Source organism: Asterias rubens, chromosome 5, assembly GCF_902459465.1.
Source record: "Asterias rubens chromosome 5, eAstRub1.3, whole genome shotgun sequence".
Classification (NCBI taxonomy): Eukaryota; Metazoa; Echinodermata; class Asteroidea; order Forcipulatida; family Asteriidae; genus Asterias; species Asterias rubens.
This window is the reverse complement of record NC_047066.1, coordinates 7,472,395-7,480,483: the sequence shown is the minus strand read 5'-3', so window position 1 is coordinate 7,480,483 and position 8,089 is coordinate 7,472,395. Positions and strand designations below refer to the sequence as shown.

General features: G+C 36.9%; 1 long non-coding RNA gene across 2 annotated transcripts; it reads right to left on the bottom strand.

The window, feature by feature from the left end:
- Positions 1-2,437: 2,437 nt before the first annotated feature.
- On the bottom strand, positions 2,438-8,049 carry LOC117290942. 2 transcript variants are annotated; one of them, XR_004519105.1, is made up of 5 exons: positions 5,866-8,049; positions 5,140-5,266; positions 4,486-4,660; positions 3,959-4,058; positions 2,438-3,406 (listed from the first exon to the last, which is right to left on the bottom strand). It is a non-coding gene; the product is annotated as an uncharacterized LOC117290942 (long non-coding RNA). The 2 variants fall into 2 exon arrangements; XR_004519104.1 differs by having other exon boundaries at positions 5,900-8,049.
- Positions 8,050-8,089: the final 40 nt, after the last annotated feature.

Sequence of the window (8,089 nt, the reverse complement as noted above, 5' to 3'; positions counted from 1 at the left end):
CTCAAATCTAATAAAAATGCTGGACTTACCCCTTGTTAGGTGTTTTTTTTTCAATATTTGACTTTAATTTGATAAAAATGCCAGTGAAATAACCGCTTGTTGAGTATCATTTAAATATTTGACTCAAATTTGATAAAAAGGCTGGACTTACCCCTTGTTGGGTACGTTTCAATATTTGACTAAAATTTGATAAAAATGCTGGACTTACCCCTTGTTTAGTATTTTTTCAATATTTGACTCAAATTTGATAAAAATGTTGGAATGACCCCGTGTTGACTATTTTTTCAATATTTTGCAATATTTTACTCAAGTAGGATAAAAATGCTGGACTTACCCCTTGTTGAGTAATTTTTTTAACATTTGACTAAAACTTGATAAAAATGCTGGACTTACCCCTTGTTTAGTAATTTTTAAATATTTGACTCAAATTTTATAAAAATGATGGACTTACCCCTTGTTGAGTAATTTTCCAACATTTGACTCAAATTTGATAAAAACGCTGAATTTGCCCCTTGTTGAGTAATATTTAAATACTATTCAGTCTAGAATGGTGGTTCTAATGCAAACTTGCAAACTTTAATACACACTTCAATTATTTGACAAGTTAACAGTACATTAGGTGATATAAATTTCACTGTTAATATAATCTAAGACTTCACATATGATATAAGACTCTTATAAAATTGAGCGGCCATCTTGTTATGTTCATTGAATCAATGTAAGTCCATGTCTGAATCAACTGACTGTGGCTACAGCTATGGGGCTGCAGCGACATTGATGAAGAATGGGCTTTTTCATCAATCCAGCCATAGCCACTGGAAGCCGTCAATTCACACACAGCCTTACCAAGCCGAGACTGGATGCCAAAATAGTCTGGTACTTTATCATCATAATGAGAAACAGTACCAGTGACTGCAAATGCACACAGGACACATGACAACAATAGGGGCACATAACACCAATGGTGGCATTACAATTAACTACCAACAAAAAACACTTTATTTTACATTTAGGTTTTGTGTTTATTAGCTTGGCTTATATACGAGTGTTGCTACAGCTTAAGTTATCCAAATAGCAAATAAACACTAGATTAATGACAATAATTAAGGTAAACTAAAAAGAGTTGTTTTTCAAGCGCTAGTAGACAAAATGCATGTTTTATAAAATACATTTTTACGCTATTGAATGCGCAGCCTGAATGGTATGTGCTATTGGTGAGAAGTTAGTGATGAATTATTGTGAGTGTTATTTGGTATGGTTTTAGTGCAAGGGTTAAGTTAAAAGTGTTAGGGTGAGAACTGGTTGGGCCTGGTGTCACAAAACAATAAGATTCAGCTTATGATGACCATGTGACTTGTATTGTGAAATCAAACTTTGCTAAGATAAAGATTGTTATGATCAATCATATCTCTTTGTGAAACCACACCCTGGTGTTGTGATTGTTGGTTTGCTAAAAACAAGCATTCTGTCTATTTTTGCGCTCAAACACTTCCCACACATCTTCCCACACATCTTTGAATTATACTTTTTGAGCAATGTGCAAGTATTACTTCAATAGTATCGATAAAGAAAGGGCCTTAATATTGATTTAGAAATACTAAGATTTAGAAAGTACCGAACATCATAATTTTGTCAAAAGATTTGTCAGGTTTTCTACCCAGCACTGGACACCTTTGGTAGTTGTCAAAGACCAGTCTTCTCACTTGGTGTAGGCCTATCTCAACAAATGCATAAAATAACAAACCTGTGAAAATTTGAACTCGATTGGTTTTTGTAGTTGCAAAATAATAATGAGGGAAAAAACACCCTTGTCACATAAGTTGTGTGCTTTCAGATGCCTTGAATTCGAGGCCTCAGCCGAGGTCACGATTTCAGCTCAATATTTTAGTGAGAAATTACTTCTTACTCAAAAACTACATTACTTGAGAGGGAGCAGTTTCTCACAATGTTTTATACTATCAACAGCTGTCCAATGCTCACTACCAAGTAAACTTTTATGCTAACAATAATTTTGAGTAAGTACCAATAGTGTCCAGTGCCTTTGAAACAAGTAATTTTTAAAGTGTTCCATACTAAAAATTAAATAAGTACAGCTAAGATTTTCTTGCAATGATTTCAAACTAGTCTGCAACCAATTTTGGTGACTTTCATTTATTTCTCTTTTCCTGCAATCTGCTTTAAAATTGTTGACATTTTCACAAATTTTTAGTCAAAAGGTTTTAGCAAGCAGAGACGTTTAATAAATTGCGCTTAACACATCATTTATACACAACTGGCATTTTTTGGTAATCTTGGCCAAATTTTATAGAGTTGCTTCAGCATGAAAAATTGATAAGCATAACAAAATTACGCTTACCAGAATAAGGTTACCAGCAGCCAAACTACCATGTCACGAGTACAGTTTGTGACTGGTGTCCTACTCAATTTGCTTAGCAGAGATATGTAAAGCAATATTTTTGCTTAAACAGCTCAATGAAATTGGGCCCTGATGTGTTTGATTGTTTGTTTGACAAAAGCTGTACAATGTCAAGAGTTGTATTCCTTACTACTTTGACACCATCAAAATCCAAAGGGTATTGTACTCGAGTTGAATGAATTTTTGTCTTTCCATGATAGGCCAAGAATACTTCGGGCCAGGTATGCCGATTTTATCAAATCAACTGATGAGAACACCAAGCTTTGTGTACAATATGGTGTTGGATTTTGATGGATCCAAGAAAAGCCTTTTGAGAAAACAATAAGCTAAGGCTGTATCAGACTAAGTGGCTGCTGCTGCATAACATGAGTTCCATAGCAACAGCCACAGCCAGAGGTAGCCATTCATTTAGATGGCCATTGGTCCTCTCCACCGAGTGTCTTCACAGATAAGGCGTTATACATGTGGAATCATCTAGCAGTAAACTAGACAGTCTTTCTTCATCAGCAGGTGGCAGTCCAAAATGTGTTAGAACACCACTGAGTCATTTGAACAGTAACATTTGCCGTTGATTGTAATCGAGCTGGACTTGACATAGTCCTTCAGCTGGCGGTGCACAATCGTCAAAGCGTTGGTTATAGCCTCAGCATCCCTACATGTAACATGAACAGTTCAACTTGTACCGGAGGCTCATCTGGCTGCGAGGCAGGTCTTCAGCTGGTGGCACACAGTCCAATAAGTGGCAGTTAGCCTGAACATCCCTCTGTCACTCGTTAAGGGTTGAACCTGGAAAGTCAGCTGGCTAGACTCGACGCAGTTCTCCTTCAGATGGATACATTGATCAAAAAGCGTTGGTTATACCCTTGACACTCGAACAATCGAACTTGGTTGTAGCACATAGTGGAGAGTCATCTAGCTTGCATTCGGTCCAAAAAGCGTTGGTAAGCCTCAAGATTGAATGAACGTCATCGTCAAGGTAATCGTCTCAAACTGCAGTAGAAGTGAAAAAAAGTTAAGATAAGTTATGATGATCTCTTTTACACAAGTGTCAGTTGTTCTGAAGAATAGTCAAGTCTGAATGCTAGCAATGTGCAAGAAAATCCTCCTTCAGCTCCAATCAGTTCTTCAACTCATCATCATGCACCCAAAGATTTTGTTTCCATTCAGGTTTTTTTCCATTGTTGTTTTAAAAACTTTTCCTAGAAAACTTGACCTCCTTTTAAAGAAATTTTCCCCCAGTTGGTTGTAGGGTGTGTTTATTGCAAACTATAGAATGAGAATGAATGTATGCTCCCAACGTGACGATCTGAAGCCTCTAATGGTGCTTTTGAAATAGAGAACAAGTTTCCATAGTCAGGGAGTAATCAAGTTTTTCACCAGAACAAGGAAATATTGTTTTATTTTCAAGGAATTTACAGCAGAATCAAGGACACTGGGTAGCTCTGTCTAAGATTCCAACTGAAAAACAACTCCTTTGCCAAAATTGTGGATTAAACCTTCTCTTCAAAGACAAGTTTTAAAATCTTCTTTTTCCAAACTTACCAAGTAGTCTGTTGTTGACTCTTTGCCAGTCCAAATACGATAGATATCCCTTCTTTACTTGAACGGTTGATCTTGTAGTCTCCAAAGTCATTGTCTCAATCTGTGATAGAAAAATACACAATTTTTTAAGAAAAAGTTTGATAAACTATAGCGCTCTTTTAATACAAGTATCAGTTGTTCCGAGTAGTCAAGTCTGAATGCTGGCAATGTGCAAGAAAATTCTCCTCCAGCTACAATCAGTTCTTCAAGTCATTCATCATGCACCAACAGTGTAACACACCATGACAGATATTGTATTTCTGTGGTGTTTGTGAAAATTGTTGAATGAAAAAGTTCATTTTAATGAAGTTGTCCACCAGTTTGGTTGTATGGTGTGCTTATTTCAAATTAAAGGGTGAGAACGAAGGTATTGTTTCAAATTGACGATTCAAAACTTTCAATTGTGCCTGAAATTTAACTCCTTTGCCAAATTTTGAAGATGAACCTCTCTTCGAAAAAAAGTTTAAGAATAAATTATTCAAACTTACCAAGTGGTCTGTTGTTCAATCTGTGCACCTGTCCAAAAAGACAGTGGTTAGCCTCAACATCTCTGCGTCACTTAAACAGTTGAACTTGTAGCAGAGACAGTTCTTCAGCTGGTGGTACAGAGTCCAAAAAGCCTCAAGATTATACTTTTGTCATCTCCAAGTTCATCATTTCTATCTGTAGTGGAAAAGTACACACAAAGATTATTTTGATGATGTTTTTTTTATACAAGTATCAGTTGTTCTGAGTAGTCAAGTCTGGATGCTGGAATGTGCAAGGAAATTGTCCTCCAGCTTCAACAAGCTCTTCAACTCATTGATCATGCACCCACAACATGAGAAAACATCTCAGATTTTGTTTTTCTGTTGTTGTTTTTTTGAAAAAGAAATCTTAAAAGGACTTGAACTCCTTTGAATGAAGTTTTTTGCACCAGTCAGTTGCATGGCGTGTTTATTGCCAACTAAAAGATGGGAATGAATGAATTTCCTCAAATCAACCATTTGAAACCTTCAAAGATGATCATTATGAGACTTCAAACCTTTGCCAAAGTTTGAGACTTTCGCAATTTATTTTTTGATTTTTTATGCAAGATTAATTTTAGCAAGGATCTGTTGTTGACCCTTTTCACCTGACCAAAATTAGTTTGTTAGCCTTACCTCACTGGAATGGTTGAATTTAGCGAAGGGAAGCGAAGAGTCATCTAACTAGACTTGACACAGTTCTTCTTCAGCTACAGTCAAACAAGCGATGGATGTTTGTCATCTCGAAGGTCATCGTCCGAATCTGCAGGGGAAAATAAACAAACATTAATTTTTATAAATCCATTTAATAAATCTTAGGGTGTCGTGGCCAAGTGGATTAAGCACCGAACTCAAGCTTTTGTGTTCTGTTCAGCAGAGTGTGGGTTCGCGGTTGTGACACTTGTGTCCCTGAGCAAGACACTTTAACTTAACTACATGCTTCTCTCCACCGAGGGGTAAATGGGTACCTGTGAGGGCAGAGATGGTTCTTGCGATTGATTATCCTCCAACAATGCTTCAAATAGGTCCAGTTGTAGTCAAAACTTAACAACAGACTGCTCTAAAGGGAGGGACATTTGTATTTTCAAATCTTTATGTAAGTTTGCAAGAGGAAGAATTTCAATTTTGTCTGATTGCACAAAGACACAAACAGGTTAACTGGGTCTTAAGTTATTTGACTCAAATGTTGGCTAGTCGTTCACGTGCTTGCTGTTGTAGAATCTCAACGATAACATTAATTTCGACAGCTGGGTACAACTATTGGGAGATCCCAAAGTTTTCAATCATCATGTATTTTCTTGAATGAGTTGTTGATCAAATTAATAGACCTAACTAGTATCGCGTTGCTGGTGAAGAAATTACCTGTAATTTCTTCACCAGTAACTCGATACATTACCAGGTTTTGTGCGATGACCCCAGTCGTTGCTTGTAGGCATCAACCTCAGCTCAGCTCTAAGATTTCAGCACATCACAAGAAGCAAACTTGATCAGCTTTCTGGAAGAAAAATATTAAGATGGTTTAGCATTTGGTGGTCACACCAATGGGAGACTTTTAGACGGTCCCTTTTCACAGTTCTCGTCAGTAGTGCGCGAGCTCATACCTTTGGGCGCAATACTAGTATTGCGCCCAAAAGGTATGAGCTCGCGCACTAATATTGCGCCCAAAGGTATGAGCTCGCGCACTACTGACGAGAACTGTGAAAAGGGACCGTCACTGAGCATGTGCGCCAGCGTCTCAAAAGTCTCCCATTAGCTAAAGTTCAGGTTCACCACATACTTTACCTGACACAACCCCAATACTTTACCAAACCAATGTCATCTACGGTGTCCCAGAGCTGCCACCTGGGCACAATTGCCACAACATCAATTTAGCAGTAACAGGTAACAGACTGTGAACAAATGAAAAAAACAAAAGAAAGTTAGCATGTTGATAGAATCGTCAAGCCTGGTTCATACTTCCTGCGAATGTGAATGCGATGCGAATTTGATGGGAATTTTGCATACGCAGGAAGTATGAACCGGGCTTCATTAATCGCTGTGGAAAAGAACGGTTAGTTTCACTACCCCAATACTTCACCTCTTATACTTAACCATTGCTGCAAACACCAGACCTCACTTGCTTCCAGTCACTCATCAGGGACATCTACTCGGGTTGTGGCTTTACTGGTGACTGGGTAGCCGTTAGTTTTGCTTCAAGATCGAGTATCTTAGAATCAAGACTAAGAACTACACCAGTCACACCTTATACTTTACCTAAAGCCAGTAAGTCTGTTGTTAGAGAGCGTTAGTCTTATCTCTAGGCCAACCCTAATCTAGACCTATACTATCTAACCATTCATACAAACCACCATACAAACCTAGGCATCACTGGCATCTTTCTCAAATGGTTGAACTGCTCTTTAATCCCCTCCCTTCTTTTCTCTCGCCTTCTTCAGTTTTTCCTCCAGATCCGTATTTTGTTTTGGCAGCGCTCGCAAATAAGTGTTTTTGGAAGTTATTTTCAATGAGCCCTATAATCTTTATTGTAAAAGATTTTTATTTTATGACTACAGCTAAAATAAATATGTTTATAGCTGTTATAAGGTCCCCTCCCCTTGTTCTTTTATTTGAGTTTTAATCTAAATTAGCAAGTGTTACAGTATGTTTTTTATTTATTTATCTTGGACTTCATTAATTGAAAATATCCCCATTCAGAATTGATGTAATGCTGATATTAGGAATTATGTAAATATCAATTTAGCAAATCTAAATTATCTATTTAAAAAAACTCCTAAATCAAACATTAATCATCAAAATGAATGGAGGCTGGACTAAAATATTTAGTGGCATGATTTCTTTATACTTGGGTTTGTGCCCACAATACAATTAAATGTTTTAATCTTATTTGTTCTGCTTTACATTGTAAACAAAAATTTTCGTGTTTTTAGAAGATTTATTTAAAAATTTTATTTAGGCCCTACAAAGTTTTGGTTTCTTTCTAAATGTTACACTATAATTTGAAATGTAAAATCATGACAATTGTAAATAAATATGACAACTGATGACTTGAAGTATCAACCCCACCATAAATTTCCAGTAAGACTAGTCTACTAATTAAAGCATCATTGGCTTCGACCAATATGCACATCAAGAAATGCCAAGAAACTATGAAGTCACCTTGAAAGCTCTACAAGCAAGGACAACATCAACAAGATCGCAGAGCATCTTGGAGGGGAAGGGGTGTTACGAGGGGTGGGACTCTGCAAGAGAACGGGTTAGATCTTCTCTTACTCTTTGCAGTCTTCATCTTGTCTTGGTCTTGATTTCGGTCAACTGGCATTATCCGACCTCCACTATTGTGCTTTATCAATAATCGGACTTTTGTTTCTATTTTATTTAGAAAGGTCAGTGATTGGCTAGTTGAATTTAGAATTTTTAATCATATAAGTATGTACATTTAATTATCTTTAAATCATAGATTCATCTTGAGCAAACAGATACAAATGTGTTGTCTATTGTAAGTAGGATTTGAAACTTGTATGGTGGAAATACGATATGGAAAAAGTTTGCGGTAACACAACGTAATGACTATCTCTAAATGAGTTGG